At 40.6% G+C, this 21,596-nt stretch overlaps 1 long non-coding RNA gene across 1 annotated transcript in view; it reads right to left on the bottom strand.

Moving 5' to 3' along the window:
- Window positions 1-7,569: 7,569 nt before the first annotated feature.
- The window catches only part of LOC132520850 (uncharacterized), a 42,717-nt gene continuing 28,690 nt past the window's right edge, over window positions 7,570-21,596 (bottom strand). The window contains exon 2 of the long non-coding RNA XR_009540625.1: window positions 7,570-10,154. This is a non-coding gene — a long non-coding RNA (uncharacterized LOC132520850). The remainder of the gene's footprint in view (window positions 10,155-21,596) is intronic.

Consider the following 21,596-nt stretch of genomic DNA (forward strand, 5'->3'; position numbering starts at 1 on the left):
CTCCTTAAGTAGTTTTATTCCTAGATATTTTATTCATTTGTTGCAATGGTAAATGGGAGTGTTTTCTTAATTTCACTTTCAGATTTTTCATCATTAGTTTATAGGAATGCCAGAGATTTCTGTGCATTAATTTTGTATCCTGCTACTTTACTACATTGATTAGCTCTAGTAGTTTTCTGGTAGCATCTTTAGGATTCTCTATGTAGAGTATCATGTCATCTGCAAACAGTTACAGCTTTACTTCTTCTTTTCCGATTTGGATTCCTTTTATTTCCTGTTCTTCTCTGATTGCTGTGGCTAAAACTTCCAAAACTATGTTGAATAAGAGTGGTGAGAGTGGGCAACCTTGTCTTTTTCCTGATCTTAGTGGAAATGCTTTCAGTTTTTCACCATTGAGGATGATGTTGGCTGTGGGTTTGTCATATATGGCCTTTATTATGTTGAGGAAAGTTCCCTCTATGCCTACTTTCTGCAGGGTTTTTCTCATAAATCGGTGTTGAATTTTGTCAAAAGCTTTCTCTGCATCTATTGAGATGATCATATGGTTTTTCTCCTTCAATTTGTTAATATGGTGTATCACGTTGATTGATTTGCGTATATTGAAGAATCTTCGCATTCCTGGAATAAACCCCACTTGATCATGGTGTATGATCCTTTTAATGTGCTGTTGGATTCTGTTTGCTAGTATTTTGTTGAGGATTTTTGCATCTATGTTCATCAGTGATATTGGCCTCTAGTTTTCTTTCTTTGTGACATCCTTGTCTAGTTTTGGTATCAAGGTGATGGTGGCCTCATAGAATAGTTTGAGATTGTTCCTCCCTCTGCTATATTTCGGAAGGGTTTGAGAAGGATAGGTGTTAGCTCTTCTCTAAATGTTTGATAGAATTCGCCTGTGAAGCCATCTGGTCCTGGGCTTTTGTTTGTTGGAAGATTTTTAATCACAGTTTCAATTTCAGTGCTTGTGATTGGCCTGTTCATATTTTCTATTTCTTCCTGATTCAGTCTTGGCAGGTTGTGCATTTCTAAGACTTTGTCCATTTCTTCAAGTTTGTCCATTTTATTGGCATATAGTTGCTTGTAGTAATCTCTCATGATCTTTTGTACTTCTGCAGTGTCAGTTGTTACTTCTCCTTTTTCATTTCTAATTCTATTGATTTGAGTCTTCTCCCTTTTTTTCTCGATGAGTCTGGCTAATGGTTTATCAATTTTGTTTATCTTCTCAAAGAACCAGCTTTTAGTTTTATTGATCTTTGCTATCATTTCCTTCATTTCTTTTTCATTTATTTCTGATCTGATTTTTATGATTTCTTTCCTTCTGCTAACTTTAGAGTTTTTTTATTCTTCTTTGTCTAATTGCTTTAGGTGCAGGGTTAGGTTGTTTATTCGAGATGTTTCCTGTCTCTTAAGGTAGGATTGTATTGCTATAAACTTCCCTCTTAGAACTGCTTTTGCTGCATCCCATAGGTTTTGGGTCGTCATGTCTCCATTGTCATTTGTTTCTAGGTATTTTTTGATTTCCTCTTTGATTTCTTCAGTGATCACTTTGTTATTAAGTAGTGTATTGTTTAGCCTCCATGTGTTTGTATTTTTTACAGATCTTTTCCTGTAATTTATACGTAGTCTCATAGCGTTGTGGTCAGAATAGATACTTGATACAACTTCAGTTTTCTTAAATTTACTAAGGCTTGATTTGTGACCCAAGATATGGTCTATCCTGGAGAATGTTTGATGAGCACTTGAGAAAAGTGTGTATTCTGTTGTTTTTGGATGGAATGTCCTATAAATATCAATTAAGTCATCTTGTTTAATGTATCATTTAAAGCTTATGTTTCCTTATTTATTTTCATTTTGGATGATCTGTCCATTGGTGAAAGTGGGGTGTTAAAGTCCCCTACTATGAATGTGTTACTGTCGATTTTCTCTTTTATGGCTGTTAGTATTTGCCTTAGGTGTTGATGTGCTCCTATGTTGGGTGCATACATATTTACAATTGTTATATCCTCTTCTTGGATTGATCCCTTGATCATTATGTAGTATCCTTCTTTGTCTCTTCTAATAGTCTTTATTTTAAAGTCTATTTTGTCTGATATGAGAATTGCTACTCCAGCTTTCTTTTGGTTTCCATTTGCATGGAATATATTTTTCCATCCCCTTACTTTCAGTCTGTATGTGTCTCTAGGTCTGAAGTGGGTCTCTTGTAGACAGCAAATATATGGGTCTTGTTTTTATATCCATTCAGCCAACCTGTCTTTTGGTGGGAGCATTTAGTCCATTTACATTTAAGGTAATTATCGATATGTATGTTCTTATTCCCATTTTCTTAATTGTTTTGGGTTTGTTATTGTAGGTCTTTCCTTCTCTCGTGTTTCTTGCCTAGAGAAGTTCGTTTAGCATTTGTTGTAAAGCTGGTTTGGTGGTGCTGAACTCTCTCAGCTTTTGCTTGTCTGTAAAGGTTTTAATTTCTCCATCAAATCTGAATGAGATCCTTGCTGGGCAGAGTAATCTTGGTTGCAGGTTTTTCTCCTTCATCACTTTAAATATGTCCTGCCAGTCCCTTCTGGCTTGCAGAGTTTCTGCTGAAAGATCAGCTGTTAACCTTATGAGGATTCCCTTGTGTGTTATTTGTTGTTTTTCCCTTGCTGCTTTTAATATGTTTTCTTTGTATTTAATTTTTGACAGTTTGATTAATATGTGTCTTGGCGTATTTCTCCTTGGATTTATCCTGTATGGGACTCTCTGTGCTTCCTCAACTTGATTAACTATTTCCTTTCCCTTATTAGGGAAGTTTTCAACTATAATCTCTTCAAATATTTTCTCAGTCCCTTTATTTTTCTCTTCTTCTTCTGGAACCTTTATAATTCGAATGTTGGTGCATTTAATGTTGTCCCAGAGGTCTCTGAGACTGTCCTCAGTTCTTTTCATTCTTTTTTCTTTATTCTGCTCTGCAGTAGTTATTTCCACTATTTTATCTTCCAGGTCACTTATCCGTTCTTCTGCCTCATTTATTCTGCTATTGATCCCTTCTAGAGAATTTTTAATTTCATTTATTGTGCTGTTCATCACTGTTTGTTTGCTCTTTCGTTCTTCTAGGTCCTTGTTAAACATTTCTTTTATTTTCTCCATTCTATTTCCAAGATTTGCATCATCTTTACTATCATTATTCTGAATTCTTTTTCAGGTAGACTGCCTATTTCCTCTTCATTTGTTCGGTCGGGTGGGTTTTTATCTTCCTCCTTCATCTGCTGTGTGTTTTTCTGTCTTCTCATTTTTCTGTCTTCTCATTTATCTTACTGTTTGGGGTCTCCTTTTTGCAGGCTGCAGGTTCGTAGTTCCCGTTCTTTTTGGTGTCTGTCCCCAGTGGCTAAGGGTTCTTCAGTGGGTTGTGTAGGCTTCCTGGTGGAGGGGACTGATGCTTGTGTTCTGGTGGATGAGGCTGGATCTTGTCTTTCTGGTGGGCAGGTCCACGTCTGGTGGTGTGTTTTGGGGTGTCTGTGGACTTATTATGATTTTAGTCAGCCTCTCTGCTAATGGGTGGGGTTGTGTTCCTGTCTTGCTATTTGTTTGGCATAGGGTGTCCAGCACTGTAGCTTGCTGGTCGTTGAGTGAAGCTGGGTGCTGGTGTTGAGATGGAGATCTCTGGGAGATTTTTGCTGTTTGATATTATGTGGAGCTGGGAGGTCTTTTGTGGACCAGTGTCCTGAAGTTGGCTCTCCCACCTCAGAGGCACACCGCTGACTCCTGGCTGTAGCACCAAGTGCCTTTCATCCACCCGGCTCAGAATGAAAGGGAGAAAATGTAGAAAGAAAGAAAGAGAGAAAGAAAAAAGAAAGAAAGAAAGGAAGGAAGGAAAAAAAGAGGGAGGGAGGAAGGAAGGAAGGAGGGAAGGAAGGAAAAAAAGAAAGAAAGATGATAAAATAAAGTAAGATAAAATAAAATAAAGTTATTAAAATAAAAAATAATTTTAAGAAAAAAATTTTTTTTAAAAAAAACAAGAAAAACGGACATATAGAACCCTAGGACAAATGGTGAAAGCAGAGCTATACAGACAAAATCTCACACAGAAGCATACACATACACACTCACAAAAAGAGGAAAAGGGAAAAAAATCATAAATCTTGCTCTCAAAGTCCACCTCCTCAATTTGGGACGATTCGTTGTCTATTCAGGTATTCCACAGATGCAGGGTACATCAAGTTGATTGTGGAGATTTCATCCGCTGCTTCTGAGGCTGCTGGGAGAGATTTCCCTTTCTCTTCTTTGTTCTCACGTCTCACAGGGCTCAGCTTTGGATACGGCCCGGCCTCTGCATGTAGGTCGCCAGAGGGCATCTGTTCTTCGCTCAGACAGGACGGGGTTAAAGGAGCCGCTGATTCGGGGGCTCTGGCTCACTCAGGCCGGGGGGAGGGAGGGGTACGGAGTGCGGGGCGGGCCTGCGGCGGCAGAGGCCGGCGTGACGTTTCACAGCTTGAGGCGTGCCGTGCTTTCTCCCGGGGATGTTGTCCCTGGATCCCGGGACCCTGGCAGTGGCGGGCTGCACAGGCTCCCCGGAAGGGGGTGTGGATAGTGACCTGTGCTCGCACACAGGCTTCTTGGTGGCGGCAGCAGCAGCCTTAGCATCTCATGCCCGTCTCTGGGGTCCGCGCTTTTAGCCGCGGCTCGCGCCATCTCTGGAGCTCCTTTAAGCAGCGCTCTTAATACCCTCTCCTCACGCACCAGGAAACAAAGAGGCAAGAAAAAGTCTCTTGCCTCTTTAGCAGGTCCAGACTTTTCTCCGGACTCCCTCCCGGCCAGCCGTGGCGCACTAACCCCTTCAGGCTGTGTTCACGCCGCCAGCCCCAGTCCTCTCCCTGCACTCTGACCGAAGCCTGAGCCTCAGCTTCCAGCCCCGCCCGCCCCGGCAGGTGAGCAGACAAGCCTCTCAGGTTGGTGAGTGCCGGTCGGCACCGATCCTCTGTGCAGGAATCTCTCCGCTTTGCCCTCCGCACCCCTGTTGCTGCGCCGTCCTCCCTGGCTCCGAAGCTTCCCCCCCTCCACCACCCGCAGTCTCCACCCGCGAAAGGGCTTCCTAGTGTGTGGGAACCTTTCCTCCTTCACAGCTCCCTCCCACTGGTGCAGGTCCCGTCCCTATCCTTTTGTCTCTGCTTATTCTTTTTTCTTTTTCCCTACCCACGTACGTGGGGACTTTCTTGCCTTTTGGGAAGTCTGAGGTCTTCTGCCAGCGTTCAGTAGGTGTTCTGTAGGAGTTGTTCCACGTGTAGATGTATTTCTGGTGTATCTGTGGGGAGGAATGTGATCTCCGCGTCTTACTCTTCCGCCATCTTCCCTATCGAGCGTGAGATGCTTGTTTAAAAAAGCTGAACCTGAGGTGTCCCCTTACTCCCCAGACCTGCTGAAACACATACCCTGTTAATATATGTTTTAAGTAAGAATTATTATGCACACTAAATTTAATAATTTGTGCATGAACTTTATTTCATGTACATAGGAATATATGTAACATATGTCCATTAAGGACTAATACCCCATTTGCCCACTACCCAACTTAATAGATGACCAGTTCCTTTGAGGCCTACCATATGTCCCTCCAAAACTGCATCCTCCTCTTTCCTCACTCCCTAAGTAGCCATTATAATGAATTTTGTGTGAATTATTCTCTTGCTTTTCTTTATAGTTTTACTCTATGTGATTGTATGTAAACTTAAACAATGTATTGTTTGATTTTGCCTGGGATTGGCAAAATGGAATCATGCTCTATGTATTATTTTGTTACCTGCCCCCTTTTTAGTAAGTTCATGTGATTCATCCATGTTGACACGTATAACTATGGCTTATTCATTTTTATGTGTATTGTAATCCAGGTGTGAATTTTCCAGGATTATCCAACTTCCTGTTTGTGGGTTTTAGTAGTTTCAGTTTTGCTTTCACAAACAATGCTGCCATGTACATTCTTATATATATCTCTTAATTGTGAAAAAGTTATGGTTATATATTTAGGATATAGTAGGGTATATACTTAGGTGTAGAACTACTGGGTTGTATGTGCAAGTTCAGATTTACTAGGTGATGCCAATTTTTCCCCACTATGGTTGTATCAGTTATTAAAGTATAAGAAATTCTGTTGGAAAAAAAAGTTAATGCATAAGAAATCCTTGATTGAATAATGAATAGGTTATACAATATGTTTTTGAATTCTGGTAAAGAAGTGGAATTAAGCTAAGCTTTGAAGTTTGGGCAGCCTTTGAATGGGCAGAGGAGAAAGGAGGGCCCTGCAGGGGGAACAATGGGAGCAAAGGAGGGGTGGTGGGCGCCAGGAACCACTGCCAGAGCAAACCACTCCTGAAGCTGGGAGAAAACACCTGGAGCCGTTGCAGTCAGGTTAGGCACTATGCAGCCCAGGGTGGGGCTCCCCAGAGACATGCTTCCACAGAGTCTTTCTCAGTGGGAGATGCCTTGGGCAAGAGCTGCTGTCAAGAAGCACAGCTGGGAGCCTCTGACAGGAACCTGGAAACACGAGGTAGGCAAACAAGAAAACTGTCTCTGACCAGCCATTGGCAACGGGAACTATCATCTCAGGAGCCAGCAAATGTATCAGGCTGAAGTTGCTTATTACTCAAGAATTCTAGCCCTCTCATGATCTTTTGGCAACACTCAAAATTTGTTCTCGTTTTGAGAGTCGTGGCCATGAAAATACACTGCTCAGATCTCCTGCTGCCGGGAGCATGGTTGATTGATGGCCCAGATGTTGCCTCTCTGGATCCACCACCACATCTGATCTCAGGCTACATTTCCTATGAGCACTCCTGGCCAGTGACTGAGCATGGGGAGGATTGGGGCAAGCCCATTCCTGGGATGCAGGACTGTCCTGATGGGCAATTTAGGTATAAGATTTCCCATTGATCTGGCTGAACATTTCTTGGAACTGTGCTGAAAACTGAGACTTTTCCTATCCAACCATCCTTCCTTTTCTGTCCCCTTCACAGGAGTCAGACCAGCATTATGATTGGAACGCTCTCCTTGCCTTCTCCAGATACTTCTCTTATCCTTCCCTTTATCCTTCTCAGGCATTTCCCGATACATTTTCTGCACATCTAATATTAATTTGTCTGCTTCTTAGAGGACCCCAACTAACACAGATACTCAACTATGATGCAATCCATTATGAGGTTTCATTCTGTTAGGGTTGTAGATGAAGTCTTTCTCTCTGGCAAGCCTCCAAACCCTCCGCAATCATACAAAGAAGGAGAGACTCTCCATTTCCCATTGCCACCTTTCCCTTGATATTGACTGCCAGGCTCACATCTGCCCTTCTTCCAGAAAGAGGTTCGACTTGGAAAGGATCTTGTCATTCGATAAAAGCAAAGGAAAGGAAATTAGCATTGGGAAATGGACCACTCGAATAAAGTGGAAGAGAACGTACATGAAGAATAGAAGCACTTGTCTAAAATTATCTGTAGAAGAGCTTAATAGAAGGTACTACTTATTTTTCAGTTAGCAAGTACTTACTATTTTTTCATACTTAGTGTATTAGTTAGATTCCTAGGGCTGCATAATAAAGTACCACAAACTGAGCAGCTTTGACCAACAGAAGTTTATTCTCTCAAACAGTTTTGGAGGCTAGAAGTCTGAAATCAAGGTGTCTTCAGGGCCATGCTCTCTCTGAAGGCTCTAAGGGAGAATCTTTTCCATGCCTTTCTCTTAGCTTCTGGTATTTCCAACAATCCTTGGTGTTTCTTGGCTTACCACTCATGAGTCCAATTCCTGCCTGGGTAGTCACATGGTTTTCTCCTTAGATGTCTTTACGTCTCTTCTCTTAGAAGGACAGCAGTCATAATGGATTAGGGCCCACCCTAGTGACCCCATATTCACTTGATTACATCTGCAAAGACACTATTTCAAAATAAGGTCACAGATACTCAGGGCTAGGACTTCAATGTATCTTTTGGGGAGATACAGTTCAACCCCAGCACTTGGGCAGGGGCATGTTTCTTTGAATGGAAAAATTAAAAAGTGCATAATTAAAATTTCTCAGTTACTTGGGATATAAGCAAACGGTTCTGCTTTTAGGTAGTGATTTGTTCTGCTGCTTGTATTGCGTCCTTATTATGTGTCTGATGTACCCACATCCTCTACATCTTCAGATGCAGCTGGTACCTAGCACTTGGGGACACTGCTGACTATTGCTGGGTGGGAAAGGAAACCGATACGGGTCTTCTGAACATTGGCCTGTGGGTGATACGAATTGACAGGCATGTTTATTACAGCTGGTAAAAGCACTGCTCGTTTGAAGTAGTGACCTTTCTAGCTGAAATTAACTGGGTCCTTTCAATGACACTACTTGTCCATGACTGAATACACTTTCCTAATTCAGAGAAAACAGAATTTTTAAAAAATCACCAAATCAATCAGCTGGAAAGGATTTCATGAAGCACTTTCTAGATAATGAATCACAGCACAGTAAGACTTCACATATATATGACTAAACATCTTGAGCAGCTTCCAAATTCTTGCCCATCCCATCTGCCACAGGGAAGTAAGTGAACTAGAATGGGAAATTTAGCAAATGTTATGGACGGGCTATTCAAAAAACATTCACATATACCCTTCTTCCTGCTCTACTACAGACGCTGTTAAAGCTAATAATTTGATCTCCTAGCTTTTACCATGACTAGAGGTGGCCGTGTGATACACTTCTGACCAATAATATGTAGGTAGAGTCACTAGGGAGGGCATCCCTTCTCAATAAAAAGATGGCCTCTTTGGGAGGAGTGTTCTTGCCTCTCATTACTTGTTAATCTTCTCCTGCCAGAAATGTATATGTGACACTTGGAGATGCAGCAGCCATCTTACTACCATGAGTTCAAAAGTTTCCATAGAAATGGTGGAACAAGACCATTAAAAGTGGATAAAAAGCACCAAACTTGGATTTTAGTATTGGATTGTCCAATGATTGAACTTAGCTTCTATCACAATGATTATCAACAAGGTGATATTTTGCCTGCCAGGTCGCATTTGGCAATGTCTGGAAACATTTCTGGTTGTCACAACTGTGTGAGGGGAAAGCTACGGCATCAAGTGGAATAGAAACCAGGACGCTGCTAAACATTCTCCATTGCATAAGACAGCCCCCAACAACAGAGAATTATCCAGCCCTGGGCTTCCTTGGTGGCGCAGTGGTTAAGAATCCACCTGCCGATGCGGGGGACATGGGTTCGATCCCTGGTCCAGGAAGATCCCACATGCCACAGAGCAACTAAGCCCGTGAGCCACAGCTACTGAGCCCGTGCTCAGTTTTATCTTTTAAAAAAACAGTTATAAAGACTAAGTAACAATAGCAAAAGTTGCCTATTTATTAAGTGAAAAAATTCAGTATACAATAGTGTAGGCATTAAATGACTACTAGCATTTAAAAGGAGAAAGTGAATGTAAGCGATTGTAACAAAGCAATGACAGTAGTTGTATTGAGGATTTTATGTGAATTTGTTCCTGCCTATTTTGCAAAGGTTACTCAATGTGATTATGCTATCCTTATAGTTTGAAAAATAATTTTTTTAAGTAATTAAAGGGAAGAAGATTAAAATACTCAAATCAGTGTTTATTTCTCTAATATTTATGAAGTTTCTTCTTGGCCTTACAGAAACCTTAAAGGCTAATGCAATAACTTATGCAATTGGATACCATTTCTATTGAATCATCATGTCAGCAACATTCCTTTTCTAGTTCTTTATATCTCCCTATATATAGAATTCTTGTAGTTCAACTCATAGGACTATTCCTCTCCAGGGTTTTTTTGTGAAAACATCAGAACTACCTGCAACATTAAAGAGATGGGGTGAAAATCTGCCACTGTAAAAGTCTGTATGTTTTAGATTCCTGTGGCTGCTATAACCAATTACCAAAACTGGGTGGCTTAAAACAACAGAAATTCATTCTCTTACAGTTCTGGAGGCTAGAAGTTCAAAAACTGACATCACTGGGTCAAAATCAAGGTGTCACAGGGCTGCACTTCCTCTGGAGGCTCCAGAGGGAAATCTCTGCCTTTTCCAGCTTCTGGTGGCTACAGGCATTCTTTGGCTTGTGGCTTCTTCACTCCAATCTGTGCCTCTGTCTTCATATGTCCTCCTCCGTGTAATTTTCAAGCTCCCTCTGCATGTCTTCTGTAAGGATACATGTGATGGCACTTAGGGACCACACAGATAATCCAGGATAATCTCCCCATCTTGAAATTCTTAACATAAGCACATGTGCAAAGACCCTTTTCCCAAATAAGGTAAAGAAAAAGTTCCAGATATTAAGATATGATATCTTTGGAAGCCAGCATTCAAGTTACTAGAATATTATATAAAGAAAATATAAATCTAATTACTAATCTCAGCGGATAATCTGAACTTCCATTCATACCTAGCTAGAAATTAAAATCTGGTGGGATCATCCAGTATCTAAATCCTGGGAAAGTAGAGTGAGAGTAAAGAACCTATTATCCTACTAAATGAAATAAGCATGAAATGATAAATTTGGGGGAAACTAATTTTTTTAAACACATCAATGTAAAGTGTTTTTTTAAATTGTGAATGGACCAATAAAATTTGTTTTACCTCTATCAACATTTGAATACATAATGGCCCTTTATATCTAAAACTGGAAAGCTTAACATTGTTTTATCATATTGCAGCAACTACGAAATGTTCTGAAAACTAATTTGAGAACTTAATCTTAATAGCACAGTTCAATAAACATAGACTGTGAAATTACTAAAAAGGCAGGACTGTACTTATTTTGAGTTGACTAAGAAGCTGAGAATATCTTAATTACCTTTCCAATTAAAAGATATTTTAGCAAAATTATGAGAGTACACAAATAATTAAAGCCCTAGAGCTTTCATTTCTTTTTCCCATTTGGTTAGTTTAATTCTTCAGATTTAATTTCAGAATAACCCCATCAAAGGTTTAGATTTTGGGGTACTTAACATATGATAACTGTTTTTACATTTCTGTTTTTGGCCAGGAACACTTCTATATCTAAACATTAATTTTCATAATACTTGAAATATATTTGATCTTCAAGTTTAACAGCCTTTAATGGTACTAATTTAGTTGCAATTACAGATTCCCCCCATATCCAAATGTTAAGCTAAAATGGGGTAAAGTGGCAAAGCAATTGCCTTAGGACACTTCTTGCTAACAGATGCACAGACTAAATTGAGATAAAGCACAGATACTCACACAGTTCAAAGCTTTGTGGCTTGAGGCTGAAATGCTGAGTGTAGTTCCCAGGAAAGGAGCTTGGTGGCGCCACTCTCACCACTGCACAGTTCAAGGTATGTGTTGCGTCTGTAAGGGCTACTGCAAAACAAACACTGAATGCTATTTTCACTTTTCGTCTTTTTTCGTAAAAAGGAAAATCCTCTTCGGATTTTTTTCAGTTAGCAAAAATGGGTACTAATGTAGGTCTTTTGTAAAAGCGAAGTGGCTTTAAAAATCGAATACCTGTAATCATTAAAACCTACTCAATCCCTTATCAGAGAAATGATTTGCAAATATCTTCTCCCATTCCATGGGTTGCCTTTTCACTCTGTTGATAGTGTCCTTTGACGCACATAAAAAACATGGCACTATTTTAAGCACAACTCATTTTATCTTCATAACAACTCTATGAGGTAGGAACTATTATTACCATCCCTATTTTACAGATAAGAATACTGAGACATAGAGGGTTTAAATAATGTGACAACATCCCCCATGGTAATGACTGAGCTTAGATTTGAGTCTGTTATGGACTGAATGTGTCCTCCCAAAATTCGTATGTTAAAACTTTACCCCTCAATGTCATGGTATTAGGAGGTGGGGCCTTTGGGAAGTAATTAGGATTAGATAAGGTGATGAGAGTGGAGCCCTCACAAGTGGAATTTGTGCCCTTACAAGAGTCATGAGAGAGCTCGCATCCCCTCTCTGCTTTCCTCCAGGTGAGGATATAAGGAGAATTTGGCAGTCTATAACCCGGAAGAGGGCTCTCACCAGAACCAACCATGCTGGCACCCTGATCTGGAACTTCCAGCCTCAAACTTGAGAAATGAATAGTTTTGTTTATAAGCCACTCAGTCTATGGTACTTCGTAACAGCAGCCCAAACTAAGAGCCCATGGGGGTATCCCAGAAACACTATGTCTCACACACACTTCTTTTTGTTGTTGTTTTCTCAAATTTGAATTCATCCTTTTTTAAAAAAAATTTTTTTTAAAAATTATTTTATTTTTGGCTGCGTTGGGTCTTTATTGCTGTGTGCAGGCTTTCTCTAGTTGCAGCAATTGGGCCACTCTTCCTTGCGGTGCACAGGCTTCTCATTACGGTGGCTTCTCTTTATTGCGGAGCACAGGCTCTAGGCACCTGGGCTTTGGTAGTTGTGGTTCGCAGGCTCTAGAGCACAGGCTCAGTAGTTGTGGTGCACAGGCTTAGTTGCTCCACGGCATGTGAGATCCTCCTGGACCAGGGCTCGAACCTGTGTCCCCTGCATTGGCAGGTGGATTCTTAACCACTGCACCACCAGGAAAGCCCCCCCCCACACACTTCTTATAATGGACACCAGTGACCTCCTGATCACCAAATCCAGCTATCTTTTCTTAGTCCTCATTCAACTGCCTAATTTTTTCTCTGTCATTTAAAATCATGACCCTTTTTACGTGAAACTTTCCTTCTCTTGGCTACTACATTTTTCTTGGTTCTCCTCCTATTTCCATGAGATAGTTACATCTCCTTCTTCAGTCTTCTATGCCTTTGTGCATGCTCACAAGTTCAAAGACCTTACTTCAGCCCCCCTCTTTGCTTATTCTACATTCCCCAGGAACCACCTTTCCTCTGTTATGGGTTAAATTGTGTCCTCCAAAAAGATACTGAAGTCTTAACCCCCAGTGCCTGCGAATGTGAACTTATCTGAAAATAGGGTCTTTTCAAAGGATCAAGTTAAGATGAGGTCATTTGTGCAGGTTCTAATCTAATCTGACTGCGTCCTAATAAAAGGGCAACATTTGGACACAGACACAGACATGAATAGAGGGGAGACTATGTGAATACACAAAGAAAATACAATCTACAAGCCAAAGAACACCTGAGCTACCACAAGCCAGGTGAGAGGGATGTAACAGATTCTCCCCTCAGGCCCTCAGAAGGAACCAACCCTGCTGATACCTTGATTTCAGACTTCTAGACTCCACAACTGTGAGATGATAAATTTCTGCTGTTTAAGCCACTTAGTTTGTGGTAATTCATTATGGCAGCCCCAGGAAACTAAACACTTTCCAAGGGCTTAGAGGCAACTATTCTGTGAACAATCTCAAACTCACACCTCTGGTCCTAATTTTCCTTTTGAGTTCTAGGTGTATGGTATCAACAGCGACTCATGACTATGCAACCATGATCCTGCCTTTCCAGAATATTACTCTTCTCCCATCTCCCTTCTTTCTCACCTTTGGCCCCCAACTTAGCAACCTTTGTAAATGAGATATCTGTGGCCCCAGCCACCCTGGCTAAAAACCACAAAGTCACCTTTGAGTCCTCATTTTCCACCGCCTTGAAGCTGTCTCTATTTCTGTAATCCAAGAATCATGTGTGGTCCATTAGTTTGGGAGACTAGTATCAGGTTCCCAGACTTGGCAGCCATCACATCCCATGGTCAGAGCCTGATAAAAGGATTGGTGGCACTTTAGCCAAATATTGGGATGCAGACTCAAGGAATCCTTGCTGTTCTCACAGATGATATTATGACCCAGTATCTGGGCAGTGGCTTTGTTACGACCTGTTTAAATACCCAAAGTTTTGCCTAGCATCTTAATGTACTTAAACCTGGGGCTTTCTGCCTGAACCCCAGACCAGAGGCTGGAGTTCTGATAGCTGCTCACAGATGTCCTTGAGATCTAAGCTTCCGACCTTGCTCAGATCTGGATTACCCATCATGGCACCTGACCACCGGCTAGGACACCACTATTATGCCACATCAGTGATTCAGGCTCAGCTTGATTGTCTAATGTAGTGTCCACTGTCCATCTTTTTGTTTTAATTAGCTCAAATGTACTTAATAATTTATAGTTCACAGAGCACACAATGTATTTTCTTATCTAATCCTAACAGCCATAAAAAAATCCAGAACAGTGAAAAGTTAAATAACTCACATGAGCTCGTGTAGTTAGCATTTGTTGCGTCAATGATCAGATTTAAGCCTCCTGGCTCCAAATCCCATGCTCTTTTCTCTTCACAACATTGCATGCTCCTGCGTTCCTGGAATCCACTGGCCAGAAAGAACTTCTTTCCTGCCTATATCAGCCCCACGGGGGCCTGTAGCTCCAGATCCCTACCCTCTCCTCATCTGCCCTTGCCCCTGCTGTAGATAAATGACCCGTGTTCTATCATATCCAAAGATTTGACAGATAGCTGATTTTTTTTTTTTTGCGGTACGCGGGCCTCTCACTGCTGTGGCCTCTCCCGCTGAGGAGCACAGGCTCCAGACGCGCAGGCTCAGCGGCCATGGCTCACGGGCCCAGCCGCTCCGCGGCATGTGGGATCTTCCCGGACCGGGGCACGAACCTGTCTCCCCTGCATCGGCAGGCGGACCCTCAACCACTGCATCACCAGGGAAGCCCCAGATAGCTGCTTTTGAAGTGACCTTACGACTAATGATCCCCCTTCTCAAAAGGTTGAAAATGATTTAAGGAATTGCAAAACTACTTAGTACCATAAACGAATATGCGAGCTGCCAAGTGTAAGGGAAACATAATATTCCTACGTAGAAGACACATTTTCCGAGGAATTTTTTAAGATGATATATGAGATTCCATGCAGTGCCAGTGTAAGCTGTAATCGTAAGAGGAAAGAGCACAGATACTGACTTGAATAAGTGGCCACCTAGGATGAATTTCTCTCCCCAATTTTTTGTTTACTTTTCCATTTCAAGATGATGAATGTTAATCTTTTATTAATCCTCTCTTACTCAATATTAAAAGATAGCATGATGTCTTGTGTGTGTCAGTTTCCTGCCCTGGCCTGTGAGACGCTGTGCATATGGTGAAGAACACGGGCTCTGATGCAAGACTGTCTGAGTCTTAGCCCCCCATGATTAGCAGTGACCTTGAGCAAGTTACTTAACCTCTCTATACCTTATTTTCCTCACTATAAAATGGAGCTATTAATAGTATACTTGCCGCAGTGTTGTTGGAAGGATTAAATAATTAATGTAAGTAAAGTGCCTACAACAGCACTTTGCCTGTGGAACTTGCTATTTAACTATTTGCTGTTCTATATGTACAGGAATGAGGAAGTAGCACACCCAAATCACTGGAGGAATCATTACTACTGGTTAGTCAGAGGAGATTTAAAAATGAAGACTTCAGAAAGCTCACACTATTAGTGCCATGGAATGTCTCCATCCTCCCTCTCATACAACACATGTAAATAATTAGTTTCTATAAAAGACTATCCTTTCAATCTATTAAATATGTGCAACCCTTATAGTATTAGTTAGAAGATGCCAGCCACCTTCGACTTAGAGTGAACAAATTCTGTTGCAGAGAAAATAGTTGGTCATTAAGAAAAAAAAAAAAAAACATTGGCAATGGGTATAGGGTCAGAACAGCCTGCCAAACACAATTTCTTGAAAAAGATGAGATGAAGGCCCATTATAATTTGTCTCCAGTGGCCCACTTATAACTGTTAGAAAATTCAAGATCTGTAATAAGTTACATCGTCCTGTGTTTCCTTTTGTATCATCTTAAAACTTACAATCTGAGTTAATTGTCACAGAAGAAAATGATTAATCAAAACAACAATATAATTGTACCACATCTTGTGCTTCTGAGTTACTTCTTTACAAAGAAAAAACAGTGTTTCCTATGATAGTGTCAAGTTATACAGACTCCTTAATAATATAACATATACAGAATTATCCTTATTGTTAGATCTACTCACTTATCAATTGTAAAAACTAAGCCTGCAATCAGAAACATTTTAACAAACTATATTATTTCCATAGATTACAATGTAACTTAAGAAATTAAAATGTGAACACTATTTAGAGATGCAAAGTAATGTTATATAAAAACAAAGCTGACACAGTTATATCAATTATCATGTAAAGATTATATAGGTAAATTAAGGAAAGGAAAGAGTCAGGAAATGTATTAAATTATCTATATTTGTAGGTATAAGGGTCTATAGTTTTTTATAATATGCCTCATACATTCACTTTTTAAACAAATCGTGACTGAAAATGAGTGTCACTTTTCAAAACCCTATGTAGAGTTACATTACAAGAGAAGTAACCACCATAAAATAAAGACCAGGAATAAGAATTTATTTAAAGAGGGAAAAAAGGAGATATTGATCAAATGAAATTTCACTGTCTTGATGAATTAATTTCAAAGTTTCCTTGTGATCTTGATCTACAGAATGTTGTGATACATCATTACCATATGCAGCTCTCTTAACAGACCACATAGTAATGCTGGGAAAGGCCGATTAAACTAGTTCTTTTTGGATTGTTAAAAGCTAGATTGAATGTCCAGTGGTAAGACTCCTGTTCTGATAAACTCTTCTTTATCTAAATACCTGCCTTTCTCCTAATCTCACTGAGTCAGCCAGCCCTGAAGATAGCAGCTGTGCCATCTGACAGAAGATAAACCCTTGTGCCTGTTTTCTACCCTTGTTGAAGAAAACCTTTGAATTTGTAACTTGGGCTGAAGATACTTATCAAACAATCTTTAGTTGCCAGGAATTCAAAAGTGGGCCATGGCGGCCACTGCTGGAATCTGGTCTCTCTGCTTCTATTTGCTAAAAAAAAAAAAAAAAAAAAAAAGAGAAAAAGTATCAGCACGGAATACTTAAGCAAAGTTTAGTGCACTTAACCAGAAAGATCCTGCAATACCTTCTGCAGGAATTTATTGCAACTATGTACCAGGCCTGCTGAAGAAAAGCTGTTCAAATGTACAGATAATGCCCTAGATCCCATTACAGTTCTAATTTCATTGAGGCTCTGGATTCTTTGAAAATAGCATGTGTTAACACAGTTTCTAACCTAACTACACAAAGTAGATTTTGCTTTTGAGAAGTCAACTCAGAGGAGACCCAAGGCGATACAAAGTTAAACTGACATTCTAAAGTTAAACTGATCCAAACTTGTTTTAGGACTTTTTTTCCCCCAAGTTTTTTAAATGCACCTCATATCACAAGAAGTGTTAAAAAAAAATAGCTTTTTAACATTCATTTCCATTAAAAAGAGATTTTTTTTTTTTTAAAGGTTTCATTTCCATGTTCCAAAGACCCAAAGATCCTGGAGTTAGAGTGTTTTTACCCTCAGTTAGGCCAGTGTAGCCAGTGGGGAATTATTTTCAGCAATGTTTTGTCCCCAGATTTTGCTCTTGCCTGCAGTTTGTCTCCCTAGGCTACTGTCCTGCTCTCCCCTCCTTCATCATATCTAAGCTCCCTTGGTTGGAACATCAAACTAACCTGACTAATAAATACATCCATGTTGATATCTGAAAGGACCCCAAGAAATACAAATTCAACTGGGCTCTTTCTAAATTTAGTAACTTTTTCCCTGTACTGCTGAATAATTGTACCACTTTCCTCCAATAAGAACTTCCCATATTGGCAGTCAGTGAGTCATTTATTTTCGGTTCACTCGTGACCAACTACATTTATTATTTATTTTTCTCCCCAGCATCTTAAAACTCTTGGTCTCCTTCCTCTATTAATATTCGGCCAACATTTATTGAGCACCAAACATGATGCAAAGTGTTGAGGGCTGAATAATTCAGAAATGATAGCCAAACAGCCTAGAGTATAAATAATGCATAAGTAAATAGGAATGTTTCATGAAGGCAAGAACCACGTCTGGTTGTCTTTTTGGCTTCTTCAAGGGCCCACAGTTTCCAGGTTATGAACACCTGTTTTAGACTCATTTAAAAATTAGTTTGTGTAAGACGGCGTACTAGGAGGACGTGGAATCTGTGTCTCCTCACGACTAGGGCACCTACCAGGCACCAGTGGGGGACCACAGACACCTAAGGGGACAGGAGGAAGCCCCCAGCGACCGGGTAGGACATGGGGTGTGGGGAGAGTGATGGGGGAGGAGAAGTGGAGGGGGGACAGGACTGGTGCCCCTGAGGGGAGGCTGGGGGAGGGGAAGGGATCCCACGCCCGAAGGGGGAAACTGGGGAACCATCGGGAGGGCAGAGGATCAAAAGGGAGCATGGCCAGGTTTTCCCTGCCCACATGGGCCCCCAGGAACCTGCTGAGATCCCGGGCCTGATTCTCTGCCCACCAAGGCCTCTTCCAGCCATGTGGGTCTGGAGGGAGTGGGAGGGAGGGAAGGGCGAGCAAAAGTAAAGGCCAGACCTGTGGGACCGGCACCCCTGAGGGGCGGCTGGGGGAGGGGACCCCTAACCACACACGGTTGGGGTCCAGCGGCGACAGGGGAGACCCTGGGGAAGATGGTGGGGGAGGGACGTGGAGGCATGGAAGGGAACGGGGCCAGTGCTTTCCCTGTCCACGTAGGTCCAGAAGCCTGTTGGGCTTCTGGGCCTAATCCACTGCCCTTGGAGCCTCCCTCCTGCCATGCAGAGCCCAAGCCAAACCCCTACATCCCCACCCAGCACCCTACCTCTACACTCGGAGACCCCCTACAACAAGCTGGGCCTAAACCCCACCCACACACCCTCACTCAGGGCGCTACCTCCAAACTCCGGAGCTCCACACTCCAGAGGACCTCCTTCTGACGTGCTGCCACTCCCCTTCAGCGCAGGTCCCAAGCAGAGGCCCAGCCCCATGCTTGAATGTCACCACTCCCACCCCACCCTAAACCCTGCCCCTGCCTAAACTCTGCCCCCACAGCGAAGGCTTTTTTTTTTCTTTTCTTTTTTCCTCTTTTAGATTAGGGTTCTGTTTTACCTTGTTGATTCATTGTTGTTGATTATTTTATATTTTTATTTTTCCTAATAAATCTTTTATTTTCCTAATTTTATTTTTTATACTTTGTTAGTGTTCTCTCCTTTTGGCTTGTTCGCCCCCCACCCCACTTTTTTTTTTTCTTTTTTCTGTTGCAGTTTTATTTTACATCGTTGCAGTTGTTTCCATTATACTTTTATTTTCCCTAATACATTTTTAATCTTTCTAGTTTTATTTTGTTTTTTATTCCATGATATTGTACCACTCCTTTTTCTCTTTCTTTCTTTCTTCTTTTTTTTTTTTAACTGCACCACAAAGCTTGTGGGATCTTGGTTCCCAGGCTGGAGGTCGGGTCCGAGCTCCTGTGGTAGAGCTCCGAGCCCAAACACTGGACTAACAGAGAACCTCAGACCCCAGGAAATATCAGTTGGAGTGAGGCCTCCCAGAGGTTCTCAACTCAGCACCAAGACCCAGCTCTATCCAACTGCCTGCAAACTCCAGTGCTGGAAGACCCACACCAAACAACCAGTAAGACAGGAATACAGCACCACCCAGTAAAAAAAAAAAAAGAAATGACAAAAAAATTTGTAACAGACAAAGGAGCAAGGTTAAAACCTACAAGACCAAATAAATGAAAACGAAATAGGCAACCTACCTGAAAAAGAATTTGGAGTAATGATAGTAAAGGTGATCCAAAATCTCTAAATCAGAATGGAGAAAATACAAGAAACATTTAACAAGGATCTAGAAGAACTAAAGAGCAAACAAACAGTGATGAACAACACAATTACTGGAACTAAAAATACTCTAGAAGGAATCAATAACAATAATTGAGGCAGAAGAATGGATAAGTGAGCTGGAAGATAAAATGGTGGAAATAACTGACAGGGAGTAGAATAAAGAGAAAAGAATGAAAAAAACTGAGGACAGTCTCAGCTCTGGGACAACATTAGACCCATCGACATTCGAATTATAGGGGTCGCAGAAGAAGAAGAGAAAAAGAAAGGGTATGAGAAAATATTTGAAGAAATTATAGTCAAAAACTTACCTAACATGGGAAAGGAAATAGTCAATCAAGTCCAGAAAGCACAGAGAGTCCCATACAGGATAAACACAGAGAAACATGCCGACACATATTAATCAAACTATCAAAAATTAAACACAAAGAAAAAGTATTGAAAGCAGCAAGGAAAAAGCAACAAATAACATAAAAAGGAATCCCCATAAAGTTAACAGCTGATTTTTCAGCAGAAACTCAAAGCCAGAAGGGAGTGGCAGGACATATTTAAAGTGATGAAAGGGAATAAACTACAACCAAGATTACTCTACCCAGCAAGGATCTCATTCAGATTTGATGGAGAAATTAAAACCTTTACAGATAAACAAAAGTTAAGAGAATTCACCACTACCAAACCAGCTTTACAACAAATGCTAAAGGAACATCTCTTGGCAGGGAACACAAGAGAAGGAAAAGACCTCCAATAACAAACACAAAACAATTAAGAAAATGGTAACAGGAACATACATATCGATAATGACCTTAAATGTAAATGGATTAAATGCTCCAACCAGAAGACACAGATTGGTGAAACAGATACAGAAACAAGACCCGTACATATGCTGTCTACAAGAGACCCACTTCAGACCTAGGGACACATACAGACTGAAGGTGAGGGGATGGAAAAAGTTATTCCATGCAAATGGAAATCAAAAGAAAGCTGGAGTGGCAATTCTCATATCAGTAAAAATAGACTTTAAAACAAAGATTATTACAAGAGACAAAGAAGGACACTACATAATGATCAAGGGATCAATCCAAGAAGAAGATTTAACAATTGTAAATATTTATGCACCCAACATAGGAGGACCTCAATACATAAGGCAAATGCTAACAGCCATAAAAGGGGAAATCGACACTAACACAATCATAGTAGGCGACTTTAACACCCCACTTTCACCAATGGACAGATCATCCAAAATGAATATAAATAAGGAAACACAAGCTTTAAATGACACATTAAACAAGATGGACTTAGTTGATATTTATAGGACATTCCATCCAAAAATAACAATACACTTTCTTCTCAAGTGCTCATGGAACATCCTCCAGGACAGACCATATCTTGGGTCACAAATCAAGCCTTGGTAAATTTAAGAAAATTGAATCGTATCACGTATCTTTTCTGACCACAATGCTATGGAAATAGACATGAATTACAGGAAGAAAACTGTAAAAAATAAAAACACATGGAGGCTAAACAATACACTACTAAATAACCAAGAGATCACTGAAGAAATCAAACAGAAAATCAAAAAAATACCTAAAAACAAATGACAATGAAAACACGACGACTGAAAACCTATGAATGCAGCAAAAACAACTCTAAGAGCGAAGTTTATAGCAATACAGTCCTACCTCAAGAAACAAGAAACATCTCAAATAAATAACCTAACCTTACACCTAAAGCAATTAAAGAAAGAAGAACAAAAAAATACCCAAAGTTAGCAGAAGGAAAGAAATCATAAAGATCATGAAAAAGAAATGAAGGAAATGATAGCAAAGATCAATAAAACTAAAAGCTGGTACTTTGAGAAGATAAAATTGATAAACCATTAGCCAGACTCATCAAGAAAAAAAGGGAGAAGACCGAAATCAATAGAATTAGAAATGAAA

This window comes from Lagenorhynchus albirostris, chromosome 5 (genome assembly GCF_949774975.1).
Source record: "Lagenorhynchus albirostris chromosome 5, mLagAlb1.1, whole genome shotgun sequence".
In the NCBI taxonomy this organism is placed as follows: Eukaryota; Metazoa; Chordata; class Mammalia; order Artiodactyla; family Delphinidae; genus Lagenorhynchus; species Lagenorhynchus albirostris.